The sequence below is a fragment of the Aquarana catesbeiana genome, unplaced genomic scaffold, assembly GCF_042186555.1.
Source record: "Aquarana catesbeiana isolate 2022-GZ unplaced genomic scaffold, ASM4218655v1 unanchor232, whole genome shotgun sequence".
NCBI classification, from domain to species: Eukaryota; Metazoa; Chordata; class Amphibia; order Anura; family Ranidae; genus Aquarana; species Aquarana catesbeiana.
In genome coordinates this window covers 1,084,674-1,107,944 of record NW_027362660.1, presented here as the reverse complement: position 1 = coordinate 1,107,944, position 23,271 = coordinate 1,084,674, and the positions used below count along the sequence as shown (strand labels likewise).

Below are 23,271 nucleotides of genomic sequence, written 5' to 3'. Positions count from 1 at the left end.
GAGAGTTCAGGCGCCACATACTCGGGCCAGAACCTGGAAGAAGGAGATACACAAACAAGGGGGCGTGATCTGATACACCCCTGGGTAGGTAAGATACTTCAGAAACCACTGGGAGAATGTCTCGTGTACCAAATGCCAGGTCTATGAGAGACATGGTGTGGAAAGAATCCGAATGGCAAAAGTATTGACACATATCTGGGTGTTTCCATCGCCATATCTCAGTGAGTCCGTGGACCTGGGCCCAGTCAGTAAAGGAAGTGAAGGATCTACCCCCGCCCCCCAAGCGGTCCAAAGTCGGGTTCATTACAGCATTAAAAATCTTCCACATACAGCAGTGGGCCTGGGAGCTTAGATAAAAGCATAAGTGACAGTTTTACTAGCACATCTGCGGAAAATGGAGGGGGTACATAAACATTCATCAGGGTGAGTGTCACACAGGCAATTTGTATTATAAGCACAAAATACCTGCCATCCGGGTCTGTTTTAATTTTCAATATCTCCACAGGGAGAGATTTGGCCAACAAAACAGAGACCCCTCTAGAGTAGGCTGTATGAGTAGCATGATAGGATTGAGCTAACCATGGCCGCTTGAGGGTCCTCACTTTAGAATCAACAAGATGTGTTTCCTGGAGACAAATAATTTGGAGGTGATATTTTTTCAGGACAGAGAATACCAGGGATCACTTCTATGGTAAGTTCAACCCTCTAGTATTCCAGGAAATTATCTTTAGTGGTCGTGCCATAGTAAGTCAAACAGTATATAATTGACATCCTGGGGGCAGATAGCAGAGATATAACATTGGATATCATGCCACACAGGATATATAAGAGCATAGGCATATAATAACAAGTGTAAGGCACTATTCAAGTTGTTGAAGGAAGCACAGGTATACACGAAAAACCAAAGTACAAGAAAAAAACACCATTCAAAAACAACAACAACAACCACAAAAAGAAAAAAGGTACGAAGTCCATGAAAAACAACCCCATGCCACCCTCCCCGCTCGCCATCCCAAACATACCAAGCCTTGGATCCCTAAACAGAAAAAACCCTCTCTCAAACAAAGTGGGAAATGTTCCGTGGCCATGCCACCAACTGGTACGGGGGTAGTGTGAATTTCGGCTTGGCTCTCGAACATAAAAAGGGGAAAAAAAAACAGCTTCCAGCATTAAAGCAATGTGGGGGACATATCCACGAGGATTATGAGGAGGTCCAGTCTGGGAAGGCTGGGTACAGTAGGATACCACTCCCGTAACATCAGGGGGGTGGGCAACCGTCATCCTGAGGAGCATATACCATATTTAAAGGCAAGGTGTGCAAACATGTCACCTGTCTATAGAGGCAATGTAATGGAGTTGTAATAAGGGAGCATAAGGGGTGCCTGTAGGGAGCACTGGCCATCTTCAATAAGTCAGCCCTGCACCTCGGTAAAACTCCATAATGATCATTTAACCACGCCATGGCTTCTTTATGGTTGGTGTAGAAGTAAGCTTTGCCATCATGGGTAACATGCAGTTTAGCAGGGAAAAGCATAGCATATGAAAGACCCTCTGTGCACAGGCGGGCCTTCACTGCCGCAAAGGATGTGCGTTGTCGGTGGACGTCAGCTGAGAAGTCAGGGTAGACTGAGATGGTATTGCCATTGCACTTTAGAGCAGTGGTCATCAACCCTGTCCTCAGGGCCCACTAACAGGCCAGGTTTGCAAGATAACTGAAATACATCACAGGTGATATAATTTGCTACTCAGTGATTGCAGTATTCTAGTCTGCATCTTCCCAAGGTAATACATAAAACCTGGCCTGTTAGTGGGCCCTGAGGACAGGGTTGATGTCCACTGCTTTAGAGGATCTTTCTCTCTGGCAAGCTGTGGAATGGCAACGTTATCCTTGAAGTTAAGGATCCGTGCAATCATGGATTGTGTGGGGGGGGCTCCTGCAGGAGGGGGACGTGGAGCATGCTCGATAACATAGGCTAAAGAGGGTGTGTCTGTACCAAAAATGTCCCGTAGCCAGGAGTATGAGATTTTTTCTGGTTGAGAGCCCTCTGCTTGTTTAGGAAACCCCACAAAACGGAGTTTGTTCCTGAGCAAACGATTTTCCAAGTCATCAATTTTAGTGCAGAGAGCCACCATTTCACCTGTGTGATCTCGCACGGTGGCAGATTAGGGGTGCACAACATCCTCCAGAGAGCTTATACATTCTTCAGTAGCCCCTGTTCTATCATATCTTGTTTCAATAGGGAGAAGTCCATGTGGATAGATGCTATCTGGGTAAAAATGGAGGTCTTGCAGTCCTGTATAGCCAGCATAATAGTGGCCAGTGTAGTCTCAGCAGGGGGGAATCTAGGGCCTGGCAGTCCTCATTGTCTAGGTGAGAGTCCTGGGGCTTCAGGGAGTCTGGCTGGGTATAAATTCACTCACCAGAGCTGTAGGCTGTCAGAGAGGAGGGGGACGACGGTTGCAGCGTGTCTCGGCGCCATCTAAAACTGGTGAGTTGTCCCACCACGGATGTCAGCATGGGTGGTCCCTATTTCACCATGGATGTCAGCCTGAAGTGTGCCCACGACTGTGGGGAAGAGTTTGGTGCTGGTCCAGAGGAGAAGGGACCCAGGATCACTGCAGGATGCTGTTCGTGAGCCGGAGAGGTATCTCTACAAGTCCGCTCACTCCACCATCAAGCCATGCCCCTTCTTGTGAAAGCTTACACCACAAAATGTACTCACCCAATAACAGGTAATGATTCCATTTTTATTTTTCTACTGCTACCAATGGCCAACACAGTACAACACTTCATCTCCTTATGAATTGTTTCTTACATGATGAAGATCAGCCATGGAGTATATCTGAGGTGTATATCAGGGTGTGCTTCTTCCCCACATGAGAGCTGTGATGTCCAGCAACATTCATATAGAAGACATTTCCAAGACACTAATATACCTCGAAGGTCATGTGGGATCTCTGATGTACAGGAAGACAGGACTTCAGTGAGGAACCTTTCCCTCATTCAGGACAGGAATACGGCTTCTCCCTGTGTGAGATCTCTGATGTGTAACAAGGTTTGATTTTTGTGCGAACATTTTCCGCACTCAGAGCAGGGAAATGGCTTCTGCCCTGTGTGAGATCTGTGATGTCTGTAAAGACTGGAATTAAATGAAAAACATTTTCCACACTCAGGACAGGAATACGGCTTTTCCCCCGTATGCAATCTCTGATGTGTGTAAAGACTGGACTTCTGTGAAAAACATTTCCCGCACTCAGGACAAGAATACGGCTTCTGTCCCGTGTGAGATCTCTGATGTCTGTAAAGACTTGAATTGTCTGAAAAACATTTTCCACACTCAGGGCAGGAATATGGCTTCTCACCTGTGTGAGATCTTTTATGCCTATTAAGTTCGGATTTTGAATTAAAACATTTCCCGCACTCAGGACAGGAATACGGCTTCTCACCTGTGTGAGATCTTTTATGCACATTAAGTTTAGATTTAAAATTGAAACATTTCCCGCACTCAGAACAAGAATAGGGCTTCTCCCCCGTGTGAGAACTTTTATGCACATTAAGTTGGGATTTAAAACGGAAACACTTCCCGCACTCAGCACAGGAAAACCTCTTATCTGTTGGAAGGACGGCACCATCCCTCACAGTCTGAGGTTCCTCAGGATAAGAGGAATACGATGGTCCATCTACACTGTGTGGTGCCGGATGGACATTTGAAGTAGCCGGGTTTTCTCCTGGACTATACTGTGTGATGTCCTCATCTTCTACTTTACAGTCTGGAGACAAAGTGAGACAATCCTCTGAGGTTTTCCTCATCTCCCGTCCATCTACTAAAATAGAAATAAAAAGATTATTACTTGACATGAACAGATTGGTTCCCCTAAACCAGGACTCCGCCCACATCAGGCAGCTTTGACTCTGAGGATCTTACAATTCCACCCTCAAAGTAACTAGTAAATGAGTCCTCTGATCTCCTATCAGTTCATTTCTTTATTCATGGACCTTAGTCAGAGAGTGAGGAAACAACAATAACTTTCTTTTATAGGAGTGACAGTGATGAGGGGATTATAGGACGAGTGTCCCCACCCCCTCTATCACTCATTGCCATCTTCCCAACACAAGAAGTCCTGCACTTCCTTATTTAGTCCATGATTTAGTCATGAATAACAGCGGGGCTGAGCCCCACCAGAGGTCAGAGAGTGAGGATGGGGGGAGAACAACCAAGATGAAGACTGGACTGATCCTGAAGATCACCATCATTGGGTTATTGACTCCTCCCTCATTAAAACTTTCTGTTTAAAGTTCCAAAGTTTTAGGATGTTATCACATTATTATCAACATGTAAAAGTCTGTGCTCCAATCAAATCATCAGATATAAAATGTCCAGCTGGTAGGAAATGGTTGTAACAAAAGAGAATACATATTATGTTTATATATAGCAGTGGGTAGAAGGGAGAGAGCAGAAGTCAGGACTATGTAATGTACAACATATTGTATAAGATACAACAGATAGGACTATATAGTATCAGAATGATGTAATGTACAACATAGAGTATATAGTGCAGGGGTCAGGAGTATGTAATGTACAATATTAATTATATAGTGTTATGATCAGGACTCAAAATATTGGTATACAGTAAGCAGTGGTATATTAAATGTTTACGTGAGACAAGTTGCAGAGGTCCCACACCGCACAGCCAGCAGACAACAGAACAAGTAACCCTGGGAGAATTGTTCTGTCAGAGATTTTACTAGACCCAGGCATGGGGAGGAAGACTCAAGGTACATACCCCAGGAGCCTATGTCTAGTAACGCATATAGTGAAAAATCAACATTTTTCTGCCAGCTGAACCCCAGAATCTCCATAAATCCAGTCTAGATGCATAAATTGTGTCTGCAGCACAGAGAAGGAAGATTATCCAAGAGAAATACAGGAATACAGGACGGGGAACACAGCTCAGGAAAGTGACCAGGGGATTACAGGCTGATATCACCCAGTCCCCATCCTACTCTGGACCAATCAGTGAGCAGTATGGGTGGAGGAATGTATTTAGTGTTAATGACCCACCTGTGCTGATCTCTGTAGGAGTGTCCTCCTCTATAAATGTCCCTGTTATTCCATCCTCCTCCATAGACTGCTGATCATCCCTCACATACCTCTCTTCTTCTTCTGCTTTAACCTCAAATTCTAAATTGATTGGATCTCCACTCTAAATCAAAAAAATTTGAGTGAATATCATCTGTAAGATATAAGCTTTATTGTGACATCACATAAAAAATCCACACATTGTCTCTATAATGTGTTTTATAACCTTTGTCCCACCAACCTTGTAACAGTGAGGGATGGTGTGATCTTCCTGTGTGGAATCCCGGGAATACAGAGGATGGAGACATCTCTCTGGTGGGTTCCTGGTATTAGGTGGCTCCATCATATCCTTGTGTCCTTCTGAAAACTCCTCTATCACTCCATACTCCTCATCCTCCTCTTTATACTCTTCTTTAACAACAATATTATAATCCCCAAGGTTTTCACTCTAAATATAAAATAAAACATTTATTGTAACAAACATGCTGTGTATAAATCAGAACTACCAATAATTGTCAATCATCTACCTGATGATGGTGAGGGATGGTGTGACCTTCCTGTGTGGAATTCCAGGAATACAGAGGACGGGGACATCTCTCTGGTGGGTTTCTGTAGCTGGATGTCTTCACCATGGTGTCCTGGTACAGATCTTTGTGTTCTTTAAGATACTCTGACTCCTCCATCACTCCATCCTCATCATCCTCTTCTTTTATCTCCTCTTTAACCTCAACTTTAGAATCTCTCAGGTTTCCACTCTGAATATATAATAAAATGACATAAATTGTGACAATGCAGATAATGTACAGATAATGTACAGATCCTAATAGGGCTGCAACTAACGATTATTTTCATAATCGATTAGTTGGCCGATTATTGTTTCGATTAATCGGTTAATAACTTAACTTAAAAAGTGTGGTGTATAATTTAGTTAATATGTAACGTTTTTAAAAAAAGGCAATTTATTCTTAAAAATCTCTATGCAGTGGTAAAAATAAATAACCAATTATATGGTTAGGTAGCAAAATATCTAATCCACTCTGAGAATAACAGACAGAAGAGATATACTGTATATACTATTAGAGGAGAGATATATTGTATATACTATTAGAGGAGATATACTGTATATACTATTAAAGGGTAAATCTGGTAAATATCAGACTCAGAGATCATTTTTTTTAATTTAAAAACAAACAATGTTGTCCTTAAAAAAAAAAAAAAATTGTAATTTTAAGGACGTTCGTTCGATTTTCTAATCGTTAGTGGGGTCAAATCGACGTTCATTTTCAACCACAGTGATGGGAAAATTTGGAAATAGAAAACTTCTTGGTCAAACGCAATTTTCAGACAGTGTATGTGGTTTAGTTCAGAAATTACATTCATTTTAAAAACAGAATATTAAAAACAAGTGAAAATTTCAAACATTCTTTAATTCAGCGAATGTACAAAGATTTTTCGTCTGAATATTCTTGTCTGAAAATTGATCCATGTGGCCAGCATAAGGCTTGGTACACACCTATGCAGTTTGCTTTTGATCTGTTTCTGCAGTGCTTTTTGCTGTGTGTTTTGATTTTTGCACATGTGATTTTGCTGCAATTTGCGTTTTTGCATTTTTTTTTTTTGGTGAATTTGTTGTTGGGCAGGTTAAAAGACACAAATTGCTGAAAAAACGCATTACATGCTTTTCTGTAGCTTCTCCATTGAAGTATATTGAACCAAAAAAGCACCGGTTTGCGTTAAAGAAAAAGTCCCTGACCCTTTCCAAATACACAGTGGCTGAAAAAAGCATAGATGTGAACGTGTCCCATAGGAAACCATGTAAATGAACTGTAGTGCGTTTTTGCAAAAAGCACCAAAAAACACATAGATGTGAACCAGGTCTAAGACGTTTAGTAACATAATTGGGTTAAACTAAAATTAGCCCTTTTATAGTACAAAAAAAAGCAGATAATCACTACTGTAAGGGGTTAATTTTTTTACTGTAGAACTGTGAAAGTAATATTTAGAGTAGCGATTATTTGCTCATTTTGTACTATAAAGGGCTCATTGTTTTTTTTTTTTTTTACCCCATTATGTTACTGGCCGATTAATCGATTATTAAAATAGTAATCGATTAATTTCATAATCGATTAGTTGTCGATTAATCGATTAGTTGTTTCAGCCCTAGATCCTAATGATACTATCAGTGATCTACCTGATGATGGTGAGGGATGGTGTGACCTTCCTGTGTGGAATCCCGGGAATACAGAGGACGGGGACATCTCTCTGGTGGGTTCCCATTACTGGAGCATCTGCAGCAAACCCACACTGACTGAATACATTGTTTCTATGTGTTTATCAGATGATGGGGGATCTAGGTGGACCCTCCGTACTGCTCTCTCCTTTACAATAAAGTCTCCTCTTACCCAGTGATGTGAGGGGCCATCGTGAAGTCCTTGTAGAGATCCTTGTGTCCTTCTAAATGCTCCCACTCCTCCATGGAGAAATAGTGACATCCTGACACTTTTTTTTTTTTATGGTTGAACTGGATGGACTTGTGTCTTTTTTCAACCTGACTAACTATGTAACTATGTAGCAGTGGTTCTCAACTCCTGTCCTCAGGACCCACTAACAGGCCAGATTTTAAGTATTACCTTGGGGAAATGCAGACTAGAATACTGCAATCACTGAGCAGCAAATGATATCACCTGTGATGTATTTCAGTTATTTTGCAAACCTGGCCTGTTGGTGGGTCCTGGGGACAAGAGTTGAGAACCACTGCCTTATAGGAACCTGACACACACAATGATACAGTCACCATCCAGACACATCCCTTGTCTGTTACTGGATAATGTCCCAGAATTCCCAGCACCGCTCACCTCTCCTGTCAGCAGCTCCATCATCTTCTTGGTGACTTCTAGAATCTTCTGCATGTTGTGTCTCTCAGGTTTTAGGGAGTCACATGGAGGCACTGTGATGGTCATATGATCACCTGACTTCACAAGAGGAAATCTCTGTATTGAAGAACCAATAGGAATATTATGTTAGAATCCCAGAATCCTCCTCGTCTCTCCGGTCAAGTCTGTGTTTTATTAATAGAGATAAGAGTGATGTCATGTGACCTCCCAGAATCCTCCTCACCTCTCCAGTCAGCAGGTAGATGATCTCCAGGGTGAATTTAAGTATCTTCTCAGTCATGTGACTCTGGTCCTCCTCCATCCTCATTGGTGCCATCATCTATGAAGGTTTCCCTGTAGACATACCATTGATAACAGAGAATTATCTGGATTGGTATTGGTTGTATAATAATAGGATGAGGATATCAGGAGGCAATATGAAGGTCAGTATGTATTTAAGCACTATGGTCCCCAGTGAGAAAATATTTGATCTGGACAGTTTAGTGTTCACTATGGTTCTTGCAAATTGGGAGTCTTGTAAAATTTGACCTCCTGGATCACAAATTCCATTCTCTATGTTGGGTGTGAGATGAGGAGGAGATCCAGGAATCAGGATAAAGGTCAGGACAAGCAACAGACGAGCGCATCCAAGAGATGAAGCCGGGGTCACTACACAGAAAATCAATCCAAGGAAACAACAGGCAGGACGAGGAATAGCAAGAAGGAGCTCAGAGACAAATGAGAATATTGCTCAGCCAATGGGAGATTATCTCAGCAGGACTTAAAGTGGTTCTAAAGGCTCAAGGTTTCTTACCTTTATGCATTCTATAGATGAAGGTAAATAACCTTCTGTGTGCAGCAGTCCCCCTCCCCCCCTTATACTCACCAGAGACAGCAATGTTTTCAGCGATGCGCACAAAATCCTCGACTCTCCTTCCTCATTTGCTGAGATAGCAGCAGGAGCCATTGGTTTTCGATGCTGTCAATCACAGCCAGTCAGCCAATGAGGAGAGAGGAGGGGTGGGGTGGGGCTGAGCTGCGGCATTGTGTGTGAATGGACACAAAGAGCAGCAGCTTGGCAGTGAGCCTGCTCGGGTGCCTGCAAGCTGCTTGCTCTGGGGCCAATTGGCAGGAGGGAGGGGCCAGGACTGTCGGAAGGGGACCCCCAGAATAACATGTTTGTTATTTAAAAAAAACAAGCCTTTAATATCACTTTAAATAATGAAGGAGATGAGGGGGGGGGGGAGGAAGTCTCTTAAGGTGACCATAGAGACATGGAAATTCAGCTGGTTCAGCAGGGATCGGTCACATTTCCATCCATGTGTGGTCACTGCCGGATAAAAGTCACTCCATCAGCGGCTGCAGCCAATAGCTTCATCACTGATCTGTGTATTCTGAGAGCGGAGGAGCGCCCCCCATTGTCAGAATACAATAGTGCAGCGGGGAGGATTCCCCCATCCCCCTCCAATGTGTGGATGGGGGAATCACTTCAGTTTTTTCCTCTCATCCCGCTGGATGAACAATAAAACTGAACCATGTATGGCCAGCTTTGGAAGGAAGATATATTAATCATCAATTGATCCCCCTGAAGGGGTTAATATCCACACTATATATGTGTGTATCATCATCTGCTGGAGATAAAAGACATCAGAGTGACTATGGAGGAAGAGGACGGACATGACGGGGGTGTGATGAATGAAGAGTGCAGAGAGAGAGCACACAGAGGCAAATCACCAGGAACCCGACACGAGGGCGTTTATTGGGGGACTCGGGTACAGGCAGTGGGAGATCTAGTCCACAGAATAGACAAAGCAATGAAGAGTGATCCTCAGGGTGGCAATATGGGACAGAAAAGAGGAGGTAGTCCACAGGGAAAACAGAAGGCACAGCAATGAATTGTGCTCCTCAGGACAGCAATATGGGACATCAAAGCGGTGATAGTCCACAGGGCAGTGTTTGGTACAGGGGGGGTTAAAGTCCTTGGCACATGGGCAGAGCAGTGTTAGTACATCAGGGTAGCAAGACACATTACAACAAAACATTCCTCTGGGTGGCAATGTAAAACCACACAGATAGTGCACACTGCGCTCCTAGGGACGGAGATCCAGGCAGACAGAGCTAAGCCCAGAACAGGGCAAAGATCCAGACAGACAGGGCTAAGTCCAGAACAGGGCAGAGATCCAGGCAGACAGGGCTAAGCCCAGAACAGGGCAGAGATCCAGGCAGACAGGGCTAAGCCCAGAACAGGGCAGAGATCCAGGCAGACAGGGCTAAGTCCAGAACAGGGCAGAGATCCAGGCAGGGCTAAGCCCAGAACAGGGCAGAGATCCAGGCAGACAGAGCTAAGTCCAGAACAGGGCAGAGATCCAGGCAGACAGGGCTAAGCCCAGAACAGGGCAGAGATCCAGGCAGACAGGGCTAAGTCCAGAACAGGGCAGAGATCCAGGCAGGGCTAAGCCCAGAACAGGGCAGAGATCCAGGCAGACAGGGCTAAGCCCAGAACAGGGCAGAGATCCAGGCAGACAGGGCTAAGCCCAGAACAGGGCAGAGATCCAGGCAGACAGGGCTAAGCCCAGAACAGGGCAGAGATCCAGGCAGACAGGGCTAAGCCCAGAACAGGGCAGAGATCCAGGCAGACAGGGCTAAGCCCAGAACAGGGCAGAGATCCAGGCAGACAGGGCTAAGCCCAGAACAGGGCAGAGATCCAGGCAGACAGGGCTAAGCCCAGAACAGGGCAGAGATCCAGGCAGACAGGGCTAAGCCCAGAACAGGGCAGAGATCCAGGCAGACAGGGCTAAGCCCAGAACAGGGCAGAGATTCAGGCAGACAGGGCTAAGCCCAGAACAGGGCAGAGATCCAGGCAGACAGGGCTAAGCCCAGAACAGGGCAGAGATCCAGGCAGACAGGGCTAAGCCCAGAACAGGGCAGAGATCCAGGCAGACAGGGCTAAGCCCAGAACAGGGCAGAGATCCAGGCAGACAGGGCTAAGCCCAGAACAGGGCAGAGATCCAGGCAGACAGGGCTAAGCCCAGAACAGGGCAGAGATCCAGGCAGACAGGGCTAAGCCCAGAACAGGGCAGAGATCCAGGCAGGCAGGGCTAAGTCCAGAACAGGGCAGAGATCCAGGCAGACAGGGCTAAGTCCAGAACAGGGCAAAGAGCCAGACAGACAAAGCTAAGCCCAGAACAGGGCAGAGATCCAGGCAGACAGAGCTAAGCCCAGAACAGGGCAGAGATCCAGGCAGACAGAGCTAAGCCCAGAACAGGGCAGAGATCCAGGCAGGCAGGGCTAAGCCCAGAACAGGGCAGAGATCCAGGCAGGCAGGGCTAAGCCCAGAACAGGGCAGAGATCCAGGCAGGCAGGGCTAAGCCCAGAACAGGGCAGAGATCCAGGCAGGCAGGGCTAAGCCCAGAACAGGGCAGAGATCCAGGCAGACAGAGCTAAGTCCAGAACAGGGCAGAGATCCAGGCAGGGCTAAGCCCAGAACAGGGCAGAGATTCAGGCAGACAGGGCTAAGCCCAGAACAGGGCAGAGATCCAGGCAGACAGGGCTAAGCCCAGAACAGGGCAGAGATCCAGGCAGACAGGGCTAAGCCCAGAACAGGGCAGAGATCCAGGCAGGCAGGGCTAAGTCCAGAACAGGGCAGAGATCCAGGCAGACAGGGCTAAGTCCAGAACAGGGCAAAGAGCCAGACAGACAAAGCTAAGCCCAGAACAGGGCAGAGATCCAGGCAGACAGAGCTAAGCCCAGAACAGGGCAGAGATCCAGGCAGACAGAGCTAAGCCCAGAACAGGGCAGAGATCCAGGCAGGCAGGGCTAAGCCCAGAACAGGGCAGAGATCCAGGCAGGCAGGGCTAAGCCCAGAACAGGGCAGAGATCCAGGCAGGCAGGGCTAAGCCCAGAACAGGGCAGAGATCCAGGCAGGCAGGGCTAAGCCCAGAACAGGGCAGAGATCCAGGCAGGCAGGGCTAAGCCCAGAACAGGGCAGAGATCCAGGCAGGCAGGGCTAAGTCCAGAACAGGGCAGAGATCCAGGCAGGCAGGGCTAAGTCCAGAACAGGGCAGAGATCCAGGCAGAGAGGGCTAAGTCCAGAACAGGGCAGAGATCCAGGCAGACATGGCTAAGTCCAGAACAGGGCAGAGATCCAGGCAGACAGGGCTAAGTCCAGAACAGGGCAGAGATTCAGGCAGACATGGCTAAGTCCAGAACAGGGCAGAGATTCAGGCAGACATGGCTAAGTCCAGAACAGGGCAGAGATCCAGGCAGACAGAGCTAAGTCCAGAACAGGGCAGAGATCCAGGCAGACAGGGCTAAGCCCAGAACAGGGCAGAGATCCAGGCAGACAGGGCTAAGCCCAGAACAGGGCAGAGATCCAGGCAGACAGGGCTAAGTCCAGAACAGGGCAGAGATCCAGGCAGGGCTAAGCCCAGAACAGGGCAGAGATCCAGGCAGACAGGGCTAAGCCCAGAACAGGGCAGAGATCCAGGCAGACAGGGCTAAGCCCAGAACAGGGCAGAGATCCAGGCAGACAGGGCTAAGCCCAGAACAGGGCAGAGATCCAGGCAGACAGGGCTAAGCCCAGAACAGGGCAGAGATCCAGGCAGACAGGGCTAAGCCCAGAACAGGGCAGAGATCCAGGCAGGCAGGGCTAAGTCCAGAACAGGGCAGAGATCCAGGCAGACAGGGCTAAGTCCAGAACAGGGCAAAGAGCCAGACAGACAAAGCTAAGCCCAGAACAGGGCAGAGATCCAGGCAGACAGAGCTAAGCCCAGAACAGGGCAGAGATCCAGGCAGACAGAGCTAAGCCCAGAACAGGGCAGAGATCCAGGCAGGCAGGGCTAAGCCCAGAACAGGGCAGAGATCCAGGCAGGCAGGGCTAAGCCCAGAACAGGGCAGAGATCCAGGCAGGCAGGGCTAAGCCCAGAACAGGGCAGAGATCCAGGCAGGCAGGGCTAAGCCCAGAACAGGGCAGAGATCCAGGCAGGCAGGGCTAAGCCCAGAACAGGGCAGAGATCCAGGCAGGCAGGGCTAAGTCCAGAACAGGGCAGAGATCCAGGCAGGCAGGGCTAAGTCCAGAACAGGGCAGAGATCCAGGCAGAGAGGGCTAAGTCCAGAACAGGGCAGAGATCCAGGCAGACATGGCTAAGTCCAGAACAGGGCAGAGATCCAGGCAGACAGGGCTAAGTCCAGAACAGGGCAGAGATTCAGGCAGACATGGCTAAGTCCAGAACAGGGCAGAGATCCAGGCAGACAGGGCTAAGTCCAGAACAGGGCAGAGATTCAGGCAAAATAAAAAAGAAAGAAGGACGGCGCCCTCTAAGTGCAGCATGTATGTTAAAAATATTTATTACAATAGATAAAAACACTCACATTTGAGTTGCTAAAAACCAGCATGTAAAGTAGTTTCATCCGCGTGCTCTCGGGGGATGTGGGTGTCACGGGCCAGTGGGGGGGTTCCTGGGATGTGAGTCCTGTGACCCGGGTCCTGGTGGCTGTTCCGGTGGTGCCGAGGGTACTCAGAGCCTCCGGGCGACCAGGATGTCGGTCATGGATCCTCCGTGGAGCGCCGTGCTGACCTGCGTCTTCACTTCTGGGGACGGGGTGAGGCGGGCGGTGCTTCGCGTTCGGAGCATGCATGCTCCTTCATCAGGCTATGCTGGTGGCCATATTCTGTGTGGGAATTTATACCATAGGCGCTGGGAGAGGTGGAGAAGTGATTGAGAGGAGGGCGGGACTATGTATAATGATTGGGCGTAACCATGGAGATGGGGTGTACACAATGTGGAAGGGGAGTATAGGGAGACGGGGAGTGGGTGGGGAGTGAGGAGGGGGGGAAGGAGATATGCAAATGAGTATGTTGTGGTAAGAACATATATGTGTATATATGGATCGTGGGGTAAGGCGGTCTATATGAAGAGGAAAGTTGTATTGATCATAGTGGACGGGAACAAAATTATATATATATATATATATATATATATATATATATATATATATATATATATATATATATACACACATACACACACACACACACACACGTAAATATATATGAGAAGGGAATACAAAAACGCAGAAAACGGTATATAATTAAAGAGGTATATAACTATAGGGAGAGAGGGGTGGTATATATGAGAAGAAATGACGCAATGATGGAAAAGGAATAAAACATGTACAATGTATATATGTGTGTAAACATAAAGAACCATTTATATAGGATCCTTTCACACACATATATATACATATAAACACATTTAAATGACGCGTAAGATTGGGACAAAAGGAGGGGGGTTGTGTTTCCAGACGGGTATTTGGGAATGAGAGGAATGTTATGGGGAATACTGGGAAATAAAAGTGAAAATAATAAAAATAAAGATAAGTATAAATAAATAAATAAATAAAAATAAAAATACAAATAAATAAAAAAAATAAAATAAATAAAATAAAAATAAAAATAATATTTATTTTTATTACTATAAAAATACAAATAAAGAAATTAAAAATAAAAATAATTTTTTTTTAATAAAAATAAATATAAAAAAATAAATAAATAAAATAAAAAACAATGAATAAGACAACAGGTAGGACAATGGATGAAACAATACGTGGTGAATTGAGATGAGATGATATGATGAGGCAGGGATGTGGTTGGGGTCACAGCAAAATGTTAATTTCGATGCCTTCACTGAGGCCTCCTGGTGATAAAGTGTCTAGTGTGTACATCCAGTAGTTTTCTCTTTCACACAACCTTTTGTAGCGTTCAGCGGTAGGAAGGGTGGGTGGAATAGACTCAATAACCCACACGCGTAGCCCTGAAGGTGTTTGTTCATGATGTTCTTTAAAATGTCTCGGTACGCTATGCTTGTCAATGCCCTTCTCTACAAGATTACGATGCTCACCAAACCTTTTGCGGAGCGGGTGTATAGTGCGGCCTACGTATAGTAGGCCGCAGGGGCATGTGAGGCAATAGACCACATAATCTGAACCACAATTGAAGAAGTCGGGGATGACATATAGTTTACCCTTATGATGGAAGTCTTTTTGCCTATGTGTAACATGGGCACATGTGAGGCAGAGGGGCTTCCTACATTGATACATGCCTTTGATGTTAAAGAAGGTTAACGGGGCACTGACGGTGGGGCGTGCTGTTTTCACTTTGCTTGGTGCTATTTGGGCCTTTATATTCTTAGCCCGTCTGTAGGTGACCAGTGGTTTATCACTTATGGTGGGTTTTAGATGCGGATCCTCACGCAGAATGGACCAGTGTTTGGTGAATACCTTTACCTTTTGCTTAAATCTGTTGTGGTATTGTGTCACAAATCTGACGGGTTGGGTAGTGTCGTCTGTACTGGTTTGTCTCTTGTCCTTCGCGTTTTCACTGAGATAGTATTGGAAGGCATCTTCTGTGATGTGGTCTGGGTAACCCTTGTCTTTGAATTTGGCTTTGAGTAGTAGGCCGTGTGTTTCATAGTCCTGTAGGCGCGTGCAATTGTGTTTTAGGCGGCAGAACTGGCTTTTTGGGATGTTTTTAACCCATCGTGGGTGATGGCAACTGTTGAAGTGTAGGTAAGAATTCCCTGAGGTGGATTTTGTATAATTCTGGGCGCAGATGGTGTTTTCATAGTGGAAGAGTTCCAGATCCAAAAAGGCCAGTTTGTTATTGAAGCTGTTCAACACTAAACGCATTTAGCGCCTTGAGGTGATTCAGTTCGCATTTTTAGCGCTTTACAAATCATTCATTCATTCATTGTCTGTGACTGATGTAAATGATAGACCCATGGTGTTGTTGTTGCAGTGTTGGACGAAGGGTAGGATGGAGGTTTCTGGACCATCCCAGATAATGACCACGTCATCTATGTAGCGCCCGTAATAGACTATGTGGGGCGCATATGGGTTATTGTTGTGTATATATTGTAGCTCCCAGTAACCCATGGTAAGGTTCGCGTAGCTGGGGGCAAAATTGGCCCCCATGGCAGTTCCTTGTGTTTGAATGTAGAAGTCTCCGTGGGATTCCAAATAATTGTGGGTTAGGCAGAATTCTAATATTTCCAGTAAGAATTGGTTCTGACGTGGGTTAAGTGATGGATCATTGTTAAGGTAGTGTCGTACAGCTTGTAAACCAATGTTGTGGGGAATGGACGTGTATAGTGAGACCACATCTAGCGAGAGCCAGCGGTACGTGGGTTCCCAGGAGTAGTATTGTAGCATGTTCAGAAGGTGGACGCTGCCTTTGATGTAGGAAGGTAGGTTCTGTACTATACCCTGTAGAAAATGATCAATGTAGATAGAGAAGTAGCTGGTTACGCTTTCCATGGCCGCCACTATTGGTCTACCAGGAGGGTGTGTGGGGTCTTTGTGCACCTTCGGAAGGTGGTAAAAGTAGGGCCTTTTGTAAAAGTCGTGTTTAAGAAATGAGGCTTCGGATGCAGTTTATACCATCTGCTTGTGCTCGATCTATTAGGTCGTGAGTTTCAATAGAGAATTTGGGTAAGGGATCTCCGGAAAGTTTTTTGTATGTGGATGTGTCAGATAGGAGTCTAGTTGTTTCCAGCATGTAGTCTGCACGGTTCTGGACTACGATACCACCTCCTTTATCTGCGGGCTTAATAACCAGTTGCCTGTTGTTGGTGAGTGTTTTAAGGGCCGTGCATTCTGCTGGGGTTAAGTTGGATGGTGGATTGGAGCGTGAGTTGGACATTTGACACATTCGTAGTATATCAGCATATACAACCTGATAGAAGGTCTGGACGTAGGGTCCTATGGCAAATGTGGGATAAAAGATAGATTTCGGTTTGAAATTAGTGTGTAAGATGGGTGGAGAGGTGGGTGGATGTTGAGTTAGAGATTCAATCTGGTCGTCAATGTAGAGATTTTCTAACTGGTCTAGGGCTATGAGTTCTGTTGGTCCTAGGGTGGAGGAGTCTTCTGTAGTAGTAGTGCATTCAGCGTGGTCATTAGTAGTATATGGAGTAGTGTTTGGGGTAATGTTTGGGGTACCATTACCTTTCTTAGTGTCTGAATGAATGTGAATGTTGAAATATCATTTGATGGTGATATTTCTAATGAACCTATTGAGATCCAAGAAGAGAGTGAAAGGGTTGGGAGATGCTGTGGGGGCAAAGGTGAGCCCGCGTGCTAGTAGAGATTTTTCAGGCATGGATAAGGTGTGATCAGAGAGGTTGAAGATTTTTACAGTCTGCGCAATTTCTCCCTCCTTTTTTGTGTCTGTGTCTCCCCCCTCTCCTGCCTCGTCGGTGAGCTTTCTTTTTGGGCAGGGTTGGGGGGTGATCACTAAAAAAGAGGGGGTGGGGGGAGATATATGTTTATTGGTCGGACTGTAAATGAGGGGTGATGAGATGGCGTGGATACTGGGGTGGTCCGTGGTGGGCCCAGATGCATGAGTGATCTTGGGCTGTGTGGTGTGTAGATTCCCAATACCAAAATCCAGAGTGGATGACTGGGGATCCTCATAGGTACTGTGATCTGATATGGCACTGCCGGCCTGTGTTTCTTTGAGGGTAACCGGTATGGAAGGGATTGAGGTAAGGATGCCAGTGTGGGGTTTCTTCTTTATACTCTTGGAAGTTTTGGGTGTACTGGAGGAAGAAACTGGCACGGGGGTGGTGGACGATGATGGTCCTCTTTTCATGTTGGTGTAGGCTGTGGCCGTCTGGAAGGTGCCGGTGGCCTATGTGGTTTATATGGCTTGGTGGAGGGGCCTTGACAGGATAAGAGGGCCGTGGTGGGCCTTGGTACGCATTCCATCAGGGGGACTGGGGTGTGGTTCTCTTGCCCTGACGGGGTGTGGAGATTGGAGTGGTTGTTAACTTTGGGGGGGTATATTGCGTCTGGGTTTTTTCCAACAGTGGATCCCTTCACTCCCCTTCCACATTGTGTACACCCCATCTCCATGGTTACCTATGCGCCCAATAATTATACATAGTCCCGCCCTCCTCTCAATCACCTCTCCACCCCTCCCAGTGCCTATGGTATAAATTCCCACACTGAATATGGCCACCAGCATAGCCTGATGAAGGAGCATGCATGCTCCGAACGCGAAAGCACCGCCCGCCTCACCCCGCCCCCGAAAGTGAAGATGCAGGTCAGCACGGCGCTCCACGGAGGATCCATGACCGACATCCTGGTCGCCCGGAGGCTCTGAGTACCCTCGGCACCACCGGAACAGCCACCAGGACCCGGGTCACAGAACTCACATCCCAGGAACCCCCCCACTGGCCCGTGACACCCACATCCCCCGAGAGCACGCGAATGAAACTACTTTACATGCTGGTTTTTAGCAACTCAAATGTGAGTGTTTTTATCTATTGTAATAAATATTTTTAACATACATGCTGCACTTAGAGGGCGCCGTCCTTCTTTCTTTTTTATTGTTCCAGAGCTTCTTCTAGCTTTTATAGACTGGCTGCCTTCCATTTATTCAGCATCATTTTATCCTTACATAGACTAATACCTGAACTTGTTGTAAAACATTAACTACCACCACCAAGTTCCCCCTCTCAGGAACCCCCAACCCACCCCTTTCCTCCCACCATTTTTATTTATATGTACTCGGCTACATCCATTATGCACCATAATAACCCCTTGATCAGATATTCAGACAGACAGGGCTAAGCCCGGAACAGGGCAGAGATCCAGGCAGACAGAACTAAGTCTAGAACAGGGCAGAGATCCAGGCAGACAGAACTAAGTCTAGAACAGGGCAGAGATCCAGGCAGACAGGGCTAAGTCTAGAACAGGGCAGAGATCCAGGCAGACAGAGCTAAGCCCAGAACAGGGCAGAGATCCAGGCAGACAGAGCTAAGCCCAGAACAGGGCAGAGATCCAGGCAGACAGAGCTAAGCCCAGAACAGGGCAGAGATCCAGGCAGACAGAGCTAAGCCCAGAACAGGGCAGAGATCCAGGCAGACAGAGCTAAGCCCAGAACAGGGCAGAGATCCAGGCAGACAGAGCTAAGCCCAGAACAGGGCAGAGATCCAGGCAGACAGAGCTAAGCCCAGAACAGGGCAGAGATCCAGGCAGACAGAGCTAAGCCCAGAACAGGGCAGAGATCCAGGCAGACAGAGCTAAGCCCAGAACAGGGCAGAGATCCAGGCAGACAGAGCTAAGCCCAGAACAGGGCAGAGATCCAGGCAGACAGAGCTAAGCCCAGAACAGGGCAGAGATCCAGGCAGAGAGGGCTAAGTCTAGAACAGGGCAGAGATCCAGGCAGACGGAGCTAAGCCCGGCAGAGATCTAGGCAGAGAGGGCTAAGCCCGGCAGAGATCCAGGCAGAGAGGGCTAAGCCCAGAACAGGGCAGAGATCCAGGCAGACAGAGCTAAGCCCAGAACAGGCCAGAAATTCAGGCAGAAAGGGCTAAGCCTAGAACAGGCCAGAAATTCAGGCAGAAAGGGCTAAGCCTAGAACAGGCCAGAGATTCAGGCAGAAAGGGCTAAGCCCAGAACAGGGCAGAGATTCAGGCAGAGAGGGCTAAGCCCAGAACAGGGCAGGTATTCAGGCAGAGAGGGCTAAGCCCAGAACAGGGCAGAGATTCAGGCAGAGAGGGCTAAGCCCAGAACAGGGCAGAGATTCAGGGAGAGAGGGCTAAGCCCAGAAAAGGGCAGAGATCCAGGCAGAAATAGCTAAGCCCAGAACAGGGCAGAGATTCAAGCAGACAGGGGCAGGGGCTGGTAGCTGAAGCAGGGTGAAGTCCATGGGCCCTTGGAAGGGGACTGTGGTCACAGCTCAGAGCCTCACACAGCACAAACAACAGGGAACTATACAGTGGGGACGGAAAGTTTTCAGACACCCTTACATTTTTCACTCTTTGTTATATTGCAGCCATTTGTTAAAATCATTTTTTTCCTCATTAATGTACACACAGCACCCCATATTGACAGAAAAACACAGAATTGATGACATTTTTGCAGATTTATTAAAAAAGAAAAACTGAAGTATCACATGGTCCTAAGTATTCAGACCCTTTGCTCAGTATTTAGTAGAAGCACCCTTTTGATCTAATACAGCCATGAGTATTTTTGGGAAAGATGCAACAAGTTTTTCACACCTGGATTTGGGGATCCTCTGCCATTCCTGCTTGCAGATCCTCTCCAGTTCTGTCAGGTTGGATGGTAAATGTTGGTGGACAGCCATTTTTAGGTCTCTCCAGAGATGCTCAATTGGGTTTAAGTCAGGGCTCTGGCTGGGCCATTCAAGAACAGTCACGGAGTTGTTGTGAAGCCACTCCTTCATTATTTTAGCTGTGTGTTTGGGGTCATTTTCTTGTTGAAAGGTAAACCTTCGGCCCAGTCTGAGGTCCTGAGCACTCTGGAGAAGGTTTTCGTCCAGGATATCCCTGTACTTGGCCTCATTCATCTTTCTCTCGATTGCAACCAGTCGTCCTGTCCCTGCAGCTGAAAAACACCCCCACAGCATGATGCTGCCACCACCATGCTTCATTGTTGGGACTGTATTGGACAGGTGATGAGCAGTGCCTGATTTTCTCCACAATACCGCTTAAAATTAAGGCCAAAAAGTTCTATCTTGGTCTCATCAGACCAGAGAATCTTATTTCTCACCATCTTGGAGTCCTTCAGGTGTTTTTTTTTAGCAAACTCCATGTGGGCTTTCATGTGTCTTGCACTGAGGAGAGGCTTCGGTCGGGCCACTCTGCCATAAAGCCCCAACTGGTGGAGGGCTGCAGTGATGGTTGACTTTCTACAACTTTCTCCCATCTCCCGACTGCATCTCTGGAGCTCAGCCACAGTGATCTTTGGGTTCTTCTTTACCTCTCTCACCAAGGCTCTTCTCCCCTGATAGCTCAGTTTGGCCAGACGGCCAGCTCTAGGAAGGGTTCTGGTCGTCCCAAACGTCTTCCATTTAAGGATTATGGAGGCCACTGTGCTCTTAGGAACCTTAAGTGCAGCAGAATTTTTGTGTAACCTTGGCCAGATCTGTGCCTTGCCACCATTCTGTCTCTGAGCTCTTCAGGCAGTTCCTTTGACCTCATGATTCTCATTTGCTCTGACATGCACTGTGAGCTGTAAGGTCTTATATAGACAGGTGTGTGACTTCCCTAATCAAGTCCAATCAGTATAATCAAACACAGCTGGACTCAAATGAAGGTGTAGAACCATCTCAAGGATGATCAGAAGAAATGGACAGCACCTGAGTTAAATATATGAGTGTCACGCAAAGGGTCTGAATACTTAGGACCATGTGATATTTCAGTTTTTCTTTTTTAATAAATCTGCAAAAATGTCAAAAATTCTGTGTTTTTCTGTCAATATGGGGTGCTGTGTGTACAATATGGGGTGCTGTGTGTACATAAATGAGGAAAAAAATGAACTTAAATGATTTTAGCAAATGACTACAATATAACAAAGAGTGAAAAATTTAAGGGGGTCTGAATACTTTCCGTCCCCACTGCATGTCCCAGCAGTCACACGGTCCATACTGATCCATCAGACTCAGCAGTTCTAAGCACCTTCCAGTGAGGTCTAATGAGGTCTAAAGCTATCAGCTCCTCTCTGTGCCTATCACGGAAGGCGACTCTCACCAGTAAGGATGAGCTCCAGTGTGTTCGCACAGCCCACGTGCAGAGCCCACCAGGAAGTCGGCACTGCGCTAATCACAGGCAGTGAGACATTGTCCCGATCTCTGCAGCCACGCAACGGGACAATGTCTCACTGCCTGTGGTCAGCGCAGCGCCGACTTCCTGGCGGGCTCTGCACGTGGGCTGTGCGAACACACTGGAGCTCATCCTTACTCACCAGACTGACACCTTTCTTTGTTATCTGCATTTTAAATTCAGCCAGAGACCTCACCTCAGATTCAGGTGGTGCCGAGGTGTCTGGCTCTATCCTGACACACTATACAATCATTTATGTGCTTCTTACTGAGGGAGCCTCATGTCCTCCCAATGTGGGGACCCCGGAACTCACACTCCAAATTATACAGATAAACTGACTGCGTTATACATTGTATCCGGATTAGAGAGTGTCCATTTGATAAAACTAAATTCAAATGAAAATATCCAATATTTCTGACCTTTGTTATAGGGAGGTTACTGGGTGTAAATAGAAAATAAGATCTTATTACCTCCTCTGCTGCCTCTTTCAGCAATGTCTCCTCTCTACTTCCTATGGAACGGCTGTGTCCCTGACATCACTTCCTGTCTGTCTTCCATAGAGACTTCCTATCTGGGTAGAGGTGAGATCACCATCTTGTGGAGATCAGAGGAACTGCAGCCCCAAGAACCATCTCATAGTGTGAACACGGCCTTGTGCTGTGTGTGTATGTACTGTATATCCTTATAGATGGGTCATCTCCACTCCCACCAAGGGGGATAGAAATATATTACTGCTCGGGGGGGGAGACATTTTGGCCTCCTTTGATTTTGCAGTAAAATTGATTGCAGATTTAGTCATGTAGAACATCTGTTATATGGATACAAAGAACCCCAGCCGAGAGTAAAGGGTGGAAATGGCTCCTGATCCCCAGATTTGGGCAATTATGTCACCAATATAAATAGAATAAAACCCGCGCTATGTGTAACAACTCAAATACCTACAAAAATAACTTATACTGGACTGCTGCTGTAACAAAGGTAAGTATTCCCTTTATCAACTAGAAGATCATTATGTGTCACAGCGCTGTCCTATTGTGTGTGCACAGAAATCATCACAAATACACTAAAATATGTGGAGACATTCATATATAAAGTGCTAGGGGCTCAAATAATATTCTCTGCAGATCTACTGCTTCCACTTTACACCTACTTCACCGACCTTATGGTGTTTATCAATAAATGAAGTAAACTGATCCATGTGCAAATTCATATACAACATAAAGTGCTTTGTGCTCAAGATGCCGTTCCCTGAAGATCCACTGCTTCCACTTTGCACCTACGTCATTAATCTCATAATATTTGCTGCTATAATAAATAAACTAAAAATCTGTGAAAATTCATGTAATCATACAATATTCTGTGCTCAATATAGTGTTCTCTGCAAGTCCTCTGCTTCCACTTTACATCTACTTCAATGAACCTATTTTTCTTTAAAAAATCCACAAATCAATGAAATGTTCATTGCAGGAGTGAGCGAGGAGGATCCAGTTCCTTTGCCATCGGAGGTGAGGAGAGTGTGAAGGATGTTGGTGACTCTGGTAGATGAAAAGCTGGGAGTCATATTGCTCTGGTGAGTGGGGAAGCACTACTAAGGGGGCGCCCTCACCATCACGTGTGTAAGAGGTGGAAGAAGGCGTGGCTACACTACAGCTGCCACAGTTTGGAGCACCGAGAACTTTACACCTTATC

General features: G+C 46.5%; 1 protein-coding gene and 1 pseudogene across 1 annotated transcript in view; one reads left to right on the top strand and one right to left on the bottom strand.

The window, feature by feature from the left end:
* LOC141121791 (uncharacterized) overlaps positions 1-23,271 on the top strand; it is a 428,955-nt gene that overhangs the window by 78,318 nt on the left and 327,366 nt on the right. The window lies entirely within an intron of this gene.
* Positions 1,835-22,151, bottom strand: LOC141121800 (uncharacterized; annotated as a pseudogene).